Below are 10409 nucleotides of genomic sequence, written 5' to 3' on the forward strand. Positions count from 1 at the left end.
CACATTCATCAGGGAAGTAAAAATAGTCTTAGCGAATGTCGGAAGTATCTATATGTTGTTTTCAAGAGTGCGTTCTATGTTGGGAGACCTTTTCTAGCCACTGGACTTGTTGAAAAACCGCAAGAATGTGTATTTATTGTGTAAACATGTAAATCAAGTTACTTTGACCATGAATCCATGCCCCTAGTTTCTTTACGTGGCGGCGAGTTTACGAAAGGCTTTCGAGATGGTGCAAAACCATATATGTTCAGCAAAATTTGTGGTATGTGATCTGTTGATCATAAAATTTTCAGATGATGATAAGAGAAACATAGTTCTCTCAGTACGACTAAAGTCGACATTCAATTATGTACTCAAATGTGTGAAGAATAGTTTTCGAAGAGAAATCACCATCAGTGATGTTCTCAATACGAAGTCCAAAATCACTAACGATAAGTTCCTAATTAAATTTTAGTCACCTAGCTATTCTCAATGTGATGTGCTCACCTTATTGCATCCGAATTAATGATTTAGACATTTCTGTTCACAGGACGGTTTCATGACGCGGTTTTGTTTCGCGACTCATTGTCAGACTGACCTGTGTGTCAAGTGTCTTGAAGTGGTATGTAATGACTTGAAATACGATATATAATACTATATATATTATATAATATAAATATGGACAGCTTAGAAAGTTATTTCATTAATATTACTCGTAGATATTGATTGTTCCGATTAGTTATTATCGGTAATTGCGATCGTTGTCGTCCGTTACTGTCTGTGTGGACAAAGAAATAGTCAATCGACGGTGTGAAACAGACATTGGATACCTTTTATTGATGTAATATGGGACAATCCCCACTTACGAAGCTAAAACTAGACAATGTTGAGTTGAAAGTGGCCCGCTCTTATTATAAGCATTACGATAGTCTTGTACTATGTGGAAAATTTAACAAACCAGACTTTGGTTTTTCAAATTATTTTTTTCCCTTTTCGAACAAGAAGCGAAACGATTGATTTTATAGTTGAATCTTTATTGACGTCAATTTTGTCATCGAATATGTATAAATTTAAAATGACAAGAATTTGCAAACTGACGTTGGATCCGGAAACGATCCATTGTAAAAAAAGTATGGCAGTTCCTTAGATTTAGTTCACTCTGTACAGTCATGTACATAAATACTAAACTTAAAGTACAATGAGTTGCATGCATTGACAGTGATGGATATCATAGTTTTCCAATCGTTAACTTGACGATATGCCATAATCAACAGTTTGCCTACTGAGGGCCGTAGTTTTGTGTAAATTATACACCTCCGAGTCTCATTCAATCCGAAACTCGTTCCAATGTGCTCCGTGCTTCTGGCTGACATCGGGAATCAGTCATATACTAGTTCGTATCACGTGACATGCAGTCGCTTCACGGAACACGAAATACTTGCGGTCTTAAAGGTTTACTGTGGATACAGTCGTCGAGGATATAATCATCCTTGTCTAAGATTCCACGCCATCAATAAACTTAATACCATGAACAAAGGCACATGACGAAGTTTCGGCTTCATACTGCCGTAAAATGTGGTATCAGTACGTGCACTTGCCATCTGACAATATTTAGTCTAGCCAGTTAATTGAGAAATTGAATCGCCCGGTTGTTATAACAGCCATAAATAGGTTAATTGCTAACAGTTAGGCGTGACTTCGTCGTAAGTTTGAAGGTCAGACCATCCTCATTCAACTCGAATGGACACCAATATTCCACAGAGATCAGCTATTTTAATGATCTCCAAAAGCGATAAAAAAAAATTGGAAATTATTTTAACAGTTGATTTTGTGAGTTGATCATAGGTAGATCACCAACCCAAACAACCAATAAAGGGGAAATAAAGGCGAACAAAAGGGAAAATGCATTGGAAAATAAGGAGTAAATAAAGCGGAAATGTCCACTTTTTCGCCTGTCTTGGGGAAATACAGCGGAATTTCTCCCTCATATCGCTCTGTTTCAACTGTCGCTAAATTGTCTACTTTTCGCCTAAATATCCACTGAATTATCCACTTTTCGCCTAAATATACGCCAAATTGTTTACTTTTCGACTATATACACACCGATGTAATTTCGCACCCACTTTTAAAACGCTTTCGTCAATACCCCAAATATCTCCTGTGTCCGCCTTCATTTCCACAACACAGCACACGAAAAGTGTAATGTAAGTAAAATATGGTATATGTTCAAACATTTTTATTGAAAACAAAGGCGTATTGTTGTATAACGTTATGAGTAGTCTACAGATGCTACAGCATCAATCGTCATAATTTAATTGCAATTGTAATGTGAATGTGTCGTCTGAAAAGAGCTACAAAAGAACGATAGGTGATATTTTAATTATAAGGTACATGTGCCTAATTGCAAATGCATTTGAAATCAAACAGGCTTCTTCAAATAACAAAGTATGCACATTACAAATATATATATTGAAAACAGAGTTTAACAGGAATAGCATTCCATATGTTATTTCTTTTCATAACGCTTGTTGGACTATTGAGAATCAAAAAATTCTTGTGAGTTCTAAAATGTAAAGGAAAAATACGTTACTATATCTGAAAAACTTGTTTTTACACAACTAGCTACTTCAAGCTGAATTTACAGTCGTATTCTTTAACACCGAAAACTTTACCTGTAAATAAGTCAAAAACGGCAGTCACCTTAAGGTCGCATGTACGTGTTCTTTCTTCCTTCGATAACGCTTTTGTACCTTGTCTCTCATGTCGTGAGTATAACCTTGAGTAGCGATGTCATACAGTTTTGAAAGGTCTTTTTCGTTGACAGATGATGAAAGGAATCAATAGGTAATGCATCTGATGTTTGAAAACTTTATGTATCTTACTTCGTACGTAGCCATAAAACCGGCACTTCAGAAGTGCCGCATTGACGTTTTAGGATCATCACCCATTAAACGCGTCAACATGGTCATCTATAATACGAACAAATGATCAAATTATTGTTGTGTGTTTACAAATCTGTCCCTTACATTTTCTGCTCTAGACAAGCGTCCAATGTTCCCAGTTCCTCTTCAGATGACTTAGGGAACTGTTGACTTGATAGTCCACAGTCAAATTGACGAGGATGTTCGCGCTCAGCGAACTTCGAAAGCAGCTGTTTTATTTTTGTACTCAACTCACTAATACTTGACGATATATTCAGCAGCACCGTATGCAGTCTATCAAATCTGAAAAATTGAACTTCATCGTGCGGGCGACTTACTCAGCCGCTAACGTACTGTCTACACGGCTATAATCGGACGTTGAGGGCCAGATGTTTAATTGAGTCGAACCACTAATGTACATCTACAAGGCAAAAAAACGCACTTGGCAATCGGAGAGACAACACTGTCAAACAACCGAAACTTGGGATATCGGACGCGGCTATTTCCTGCCTGCATCTCTGTGACATCCATGTCAACCGAATTATAAAGAAACCCTTCTCTAAGCTTCAACGTACCTCTACGAAACTTTAGTAATATTATTGAACTGAGCTTCACTGGCTACCTGTGTACTGTTAGTCGATATGCAACTTGAAGCCTATCGCGGAATGACATTCTTTCCGCGTCACGCTGAGGTGCTTGCTTATCAATTGAATACCCACTATGTATGGATTTCTCAATTTGTCTGATATAAGACTCGAATGGGAATGCTGAATAAGTGCCTAAAGGTCCATGTGCAAGAACATCGTCAGGAGGATGTTTTAACAAATGCACATTATAAACTAAGTTTTCACACCCATAATACCATTCATATTCTCTCAGGAAATTCCTTAAATCCATCCTGGAAGATTCTATAACCCCATTGTGTAATTTAAGATGCGCAAGCAAATGAAGTGATAGAGCTAGACGTTTGGAATTTAGATACAAAGGTTTGGGCAGAGTAGTTTGCAGTATTACTGGGCCCAAATATATAAGAAGCAACCTACACTCCGACGCTTTCCATACCGATACGGAGTCTAGTGTACGGCATTAACGCTGAAAGTCGGACGGAGTACTTTCCACGCAACAAGGTCTTTACTGATTTATACTCCTAATTACACATGATTCTACGTTCATCAGTCTTTTATGTGCTCATTTTGTCCAGAGAGTCACAAGTTTTTCGGTGGCACCTAAGTACGCCATGTGCATTGGATCTAGTGGGAAATTTGAGATCATGTTAATTGAAAGGCTTTCGAAAATGGAATGTTCTTGATGGTGAACAGATTGTGTCTGATGTAGGAAGCTGTCGTCTGTTCTTGACGTATATTCACTAGCTAAGAAATTCATCTTACCATCAAGCCGTCTACCAACTACAACACATCTGTCGCAACCTCCCTTTCCGTTGTGATTAACCGTGTATTTAACATCCGAACGAGCAGGTGCATCACATATTGCAGCGGTTAACTTAATAGCTAGGTATTTGTTGAACTTAACACTAAGCAGACCCATGTCAGTCACTTATCCTGTTTATGACTTCATAAGGGATATCAAAACTTCTTAATTATAACTTTACACCCACGTGAGAGACCTTGTCAAATGCCTTACTTAAATCAATGAAAATTACATCTAGTGGAATATTCCTTTTTGTAATGAGCGGGTTTGTCAAACAAGATAGGCCATTCCTAAAATCATGTTATTCTCTAGATAAAAGATTGTTCCCTCCCACATAATTCTAAAATAGTCATCCGAAAAGTCCCTTACTAGCTTGACAACTACACTGGATAAACTGACGGATCGATAGTTACCTTCTTCACGCTTTATGAACCGGACTGATTATTACGTTCTTTCGGTCTCCTGGAAGTTTGGGCTGCCATAATGAAATATTAAACAGGATCGCCAGAAGTTTATCAAATAAATTCAACAGGGTTCTCATAATCGTAGAACGAATGTCGTCAGAGCCACTGGAGTTATCTGGTTTGAGATGTTAAAGTAATCACAAGATAGTTTCTTCCACAATAACCTCAGTCTCCACCGTCAGGCTGCCATCATAAATGATTATTCCTCTCCTACCATTTTCATCAGGAAAAAATACTAAAATATTTTGATGAAGCTTCAGCTTTTGCAGTATCATTTTCTGCCGATTTCAACGGATTTTTTTAAACTTAAAGCATTAGAATCCCAGCACTTCTGTGATCTCGCTTGTTTATGTACAAAAACAACCTTCCCGGACTATTTTCACGAACCCTAACCAGTTGTTTCTCATATAGATGTCTAGCTTTATCGACACTTTGCAGGGGTTCGTAGTCTCACAGTAAGTGAATCTGTACTGTTCAGATCCTGCGAAAATAAACATACTTCTATGTCTTTTCCTACGTCTACGGATTTTCTTGACCTTTTTGGTTATCTATAGTGAATAGCTACTTAGTCTCCATGGTACTAAGCATGGTATAAGAGGCCGGGGTACCTTGCTTGTCCTACGCCCCGACAGTGTTCTCGTGAATCTCAAGCTGCCTAATCTTCTAAGGGCGATAAGACAGTGCATGACGTTATTGTTGTGTGATAGGTTCAAAGATAATTGTTTGCTACGTGCATGCAAATTCGCCCCGTTATTGTTCTTATGCCCCCAAATGCCCTGATGAGGACGAGAGTGGGGGAGGGCCGCCCTCTCTCTTGAAATGCTCTCACACTACCTCGCGTATATCGCCACAAACAGGGAAGTCCTGCTCACTGCATTCTCGTAGTGGGGGTGTTGTTTACGAAATTTAGAGGACGAAAGGTGAATGCCTGGTGCTTTGAACAGGTCGGTATACGAGGAAGGTACACCTAGGGGAAATGGAAAACCGTGATTCCTAACCAATGGTGCACATGGTCTTCAGTATCCCGGGGGGACAAATGCCATATGAACCTAATATTGGTCACCAGCTACTTTGGGACTATATCTCTACTGCCTTGTAGGTCAGACCTTTAGGTTAAAGGCTGGGGAAGGGGCTCTCTAGGATAACCATTTGGTTCAGTCTGGGCACCTCGGCAGTATCACGGCCCTCACGCAAATCTAATGAGGTGACAATTACTTCACGAAATGCTATTCTTGCCTCAGTTAGAATTCAGGCAATTCACATTCACTTGATAACACTCATTTTTATTAGGCACAGAAGAGAGTCGTTTAGCTGCCCGATGGGGATTTGTTTTTCGCAGGACAGAAAAATGGGACCGTCCACTGCAACTGTGCACATACTACAACATGTATCTGTCTAGCGATAACTTCCGGCATAGTCATCGCCGATGTGCCACCTGGCGTCCTTCCTCTGCATCTCAAGACTGGACTCAGATTGATCACATTGCGATCAACTACCGCTGGCGTGGTTGCGCACAAGACTACCGCTGCTTTTGGAGTACCTATCTGAACTCTAATCATGCCCTGGTCAATCCAACCTCACTATTTTTGTGCTGGATTAACTATTCTACTAAGACAACCTATAACATGCTAACTCAGACTTTTACATGAAAACTGTGTGGCAGGCATCGGATGATGAAAAAAAACTGACTGTAAAGGATATGGTTGCTATCTTACTCAACACTCTACTCTCTATATGCACTCTCTGTTATTCCTCATTCCAACCTTGACTTCCCTCCTTCATTGGAACCTACTCCACCTTGATAAATATCACAACTCATTGTTCGTTATTACTGCATTCTCTCCTCTGGAGCCCCTAATCACAGTTCACTCTTGCAACATGAGATAGTATCAATTTAATCTAATAATTTATCATACCTCCATCTGTTCCACTAATAAATGTTAAGCATTGGTTATCGTTCATATCCAAATGCCTTGCTGCTCCTCGGTTTCTTTTTCTTTTTTTTCTCTTCAGAATCTTGCTCTGAGGGTGTGGCTATGTAACTTCTAACATCTGGAACAAGCTCGATGAACGCGCTTTCCCAAGGTCATAGCTCGAACCAGGCGCTCCACAAGCCTACTTTATAACAACTATAAACTTAAAAAGCTGCATTACATAAATACTTAGCACGACCGAAACCCTAATACACTTTTTGTCGAGATTGGATCTGGTATGTAACGTGGACGCCATGCCCCTTTGGAAACTATTCTTGTGAAAACACATTATATCTGAACGAATGAACTGCTATCAACTTTTATAGATTATAATTACTAAACAACCTTGCTTGGGATGCATACTGTGAACCAGTATATGTTGTAAATTGTAGATCATGCCTGTAAAAATGGCGTGTACCTGCTATTGCAGATATATATTATTATTATTATTATTATTATTCAGTGGCCGACGAATTGACCGTCATCAGCGGATCGATGTTAGCTAAATGGTTGTTACTTCTGTTGTAAGTAAGTATCGAACCGAGCAAGCTTCTAGACTAGCTACCATCCCACCGAAAAGTATAGATGGGCATTGGTTGCAACTGCATGACGCCATGAAAATGGCGATTAAATTCACTTGCGGCATCAAGAAACGTCCCGTTTATTAGCACTGGGTTTCTTCTGGCTCCTTACGACTCATAGAAACTCGTCGGTCTACCGCGGGCAACCGTGAGTTTGATCACAAACGAAGGCTGTTACGTAATGAAATTGGGCAAAGCTTGCGTATGAACCGAGAAGCCTGGTGGTCGGAGCGTGCTAATGAGGTGGAAGCAGCAGCTGCATCTGCTAACTACCCGAAGCTCTTCCAACTCATCCGAGCCTCTGGCAGCTAGAAGTCTGGTGTGAGCGAAACAATATGTGAGGATAACGAGATGCCAATCACTAACATCTATCGACGACTTGGGCGATGGGCGGAATTCTTCGAAGAGCAGTTAACTGGCCTGTTGCTCCGGCAACGTCGATCAGATTGCCCTGTCCTCCATGGCCAGTGACGATTGCTCCATCAAACGAGGCGGAAGTCCGCAAGGAACTCCGGCTGTTAAGGCGCTACTATTACCGGGCCCAGATGACTTACCTTTGGTCCATTTTTAAAGATGGTGGTCTTAAGGAACTGACTGCGTTGTTTACAATGGTTTGGGATTTAGAGAGTGCTCCGACATCGTAGAATGAGTCGATAACTGTCCGTATCTTTAAAAAGGGTTCACGTCGTTCCTGTAACAACACCGTCATACTTATCACAGGTCAACAATCGTAGTGTTTCTTGATATCAGGGCTGCCTTCGATTCGTTGGACAGGACTGTTCTCTGGGATTGTCTTTTGAAGAGGAGTGTGCCTGAGAAGTTTATTAACGCCTTGAAGCCCCTATTTGCTGATATCTCTGGTAGAGTGAGGGCATACAACCACCTCTCTCTATTGTTCCATTCATGAAGTGAGGTTAGACAGGGTTGCCCAATCTCACCATTCCTCTTTAACTTTGCCATCGATACCTTCTGAAAACAATTCTGATGGATGTAAGTAATGGCAGTGTAAATCTGCTGCCTAATGAAAGACTTCTCGACCTTGAGTATAAGGAATATATCGTCTTTCTGTAAGATAATGCCCAAGCCATGCTATCGGCACTTAATCAGTTCGCAATCAGTGTCCACAGGTACGGCATGTGCTTTGCACATTCGAAATGCAAAGTACTCATACAAGACTAGCAGGACCCTGATCGTGTGCTCAACGTGGGTAGTGAGCAGATTGAAGTAGTTGAGAAGTTCGTGTATCTAGGTAGCTGCATAAGTGCTGGTGGTGGTGTAAGTGATGAGATTGATGCACGTATAATGAAAGCCAGAGCGGCCTATGACAATCTGAGCCATCTTTGGCGCCTTCGTGATGTTAGTCAGGCTGTAAAAGGTCGGATCTACAACGCGTCGGTGAGAGCAGTTTTGCTCTATGCTTGTGAAACCTAGCCTCTTAGAGTTGAGGATGTTAGACGACTCTCTGTGTTCTATCATCGTTGTCTCCGAAGGACTGCTGTCATCCAGTGGCAACAACATGTTAGTAATGCAGAGGTTCGGTATCGTGTGTTCGGGCGCAGAGACGATAATCCAATTGGTGTCACTGTCATGAAACATCGACTTCGGTGGCTTGGAAATGTTCTACGAATGTCGTCCCAGAGAATTTCACGTCGTGCATTATTTGCCGACTCTGAGACTGTTTGGAAAAAGCGAAAAGGTGGTCAGTGTATGACATGGCTTCATGGTATGAAAGAAAGCTGCAAAGTGCTGACTTCTGTCGGTCCTCCCCGACTCCCTGACTGGTATCCGAGAGATGGTGCAATACAGTGGTTAGAGACGTAATCAGATATGTCTCAGAACAGATGCTAGTGGCGATCCTGCTGTAATCTTCTTTTACTTTCTTGATAGAAAGTGGTTGTAGCTTTCTTGACTGAAAGAATTCTTCTAGTTGTACCTTTCTGTTTACCCCTTTATTATTACACTAACATACACTAATCTGTGGTTGTTATTGTTTTTGTTCCTTATACTAACATTACCTCCCTTTCCTCTTTCCATTCTCATTGTTTTGTGTGGTACATATATATCTGGTGCCCCCCTGTACCAATATATATATATATATTCAAATAAATAAATAAATAATAAAAGGGGCATTACTAAGCTAAGGGTATATTTAAATATGTCCATGCCTCAATTAATGAGCTAGTACTTACTGACTAGTCAGTTGTTGCAGTTTACTACTGGATGGCCAATATTTCACGATAAAAATATAATGCTTTCGTAACTGACACAAATTTAACATAGTGAAAATCTATTTATGAACTTTAGGGTTTTCATCACGAAATTACATCAACTATAATTCAAGGACAAATTTTACATAGGAATCTGGTTAGTTCATTTACTTTACTTCTGGCGCCCTCCTTATTTTCTTTTGTGTGAAATTCATTCACCCATATGTCTAGACAGTACTTATATTGTAGTTGGCGTCGATCCATGGATCAAAGTCCCAACTCTGTATGCCTAACCCTAGGAATAGTATAGGAACTCTTATAAATCTGTTTGGGTCAGTATACGAGTTCGAGATGGACAATCTTTATCCATTAAGACGGGTATGTCGTTTTCCTGATTTTCAACGAGTAACATGAAGAAGGCATCAATAGATTTACTAATTACATGACTTCGGCTCACAGTTTGAAATATTGTTACTTACTTTCCCGTATGCTATCCATATACAAAAGCTATTTTCTAAGCGAATAAAAAGTGTTTGGAAACTCACTGCTGTTATCTTAAGCTCGTCCGTAAATTAAGTTTCTACTATAAACCTTATTCAGCCAAATCCTAGTTTCGATAGTCAGGATGTCTTAATCATATGTTTTGTTATCAGTAATCGTTGACAGTTATCATTAAACGCAGTTGTATTCTACGTTTTTACTGAACTGTCGGGTGACTTTTTCCATTATTCTTTTCTATTCCAGATTCTCTTGGACATATTGCTCTTCATAATTCCTCAGCATACGACGTACTTTCTGGTTAGACGCAAATCTATCAAAGACTGAGCGTTACAACTTCACTTAATACCAAGTCAAC

The sequence above is a fragment of the Schistosoma mansoni genome (genome assembly GCF_000237925.1).
Source record: "Schistosoma mansoni, WGS project CABG00000000 data, chromosome 4 unplaced supercontig 0032, strain Puerto Rico, whole genome shotgun sequence".
In the NCBI taxonomy this organism is placed as follows: Eukaryota; Metazoa; Platyhelminthes; class Trematoda; order Strigeidida; family Schistosomatidae; genus Schistosoma; species Schistosoma mansoni.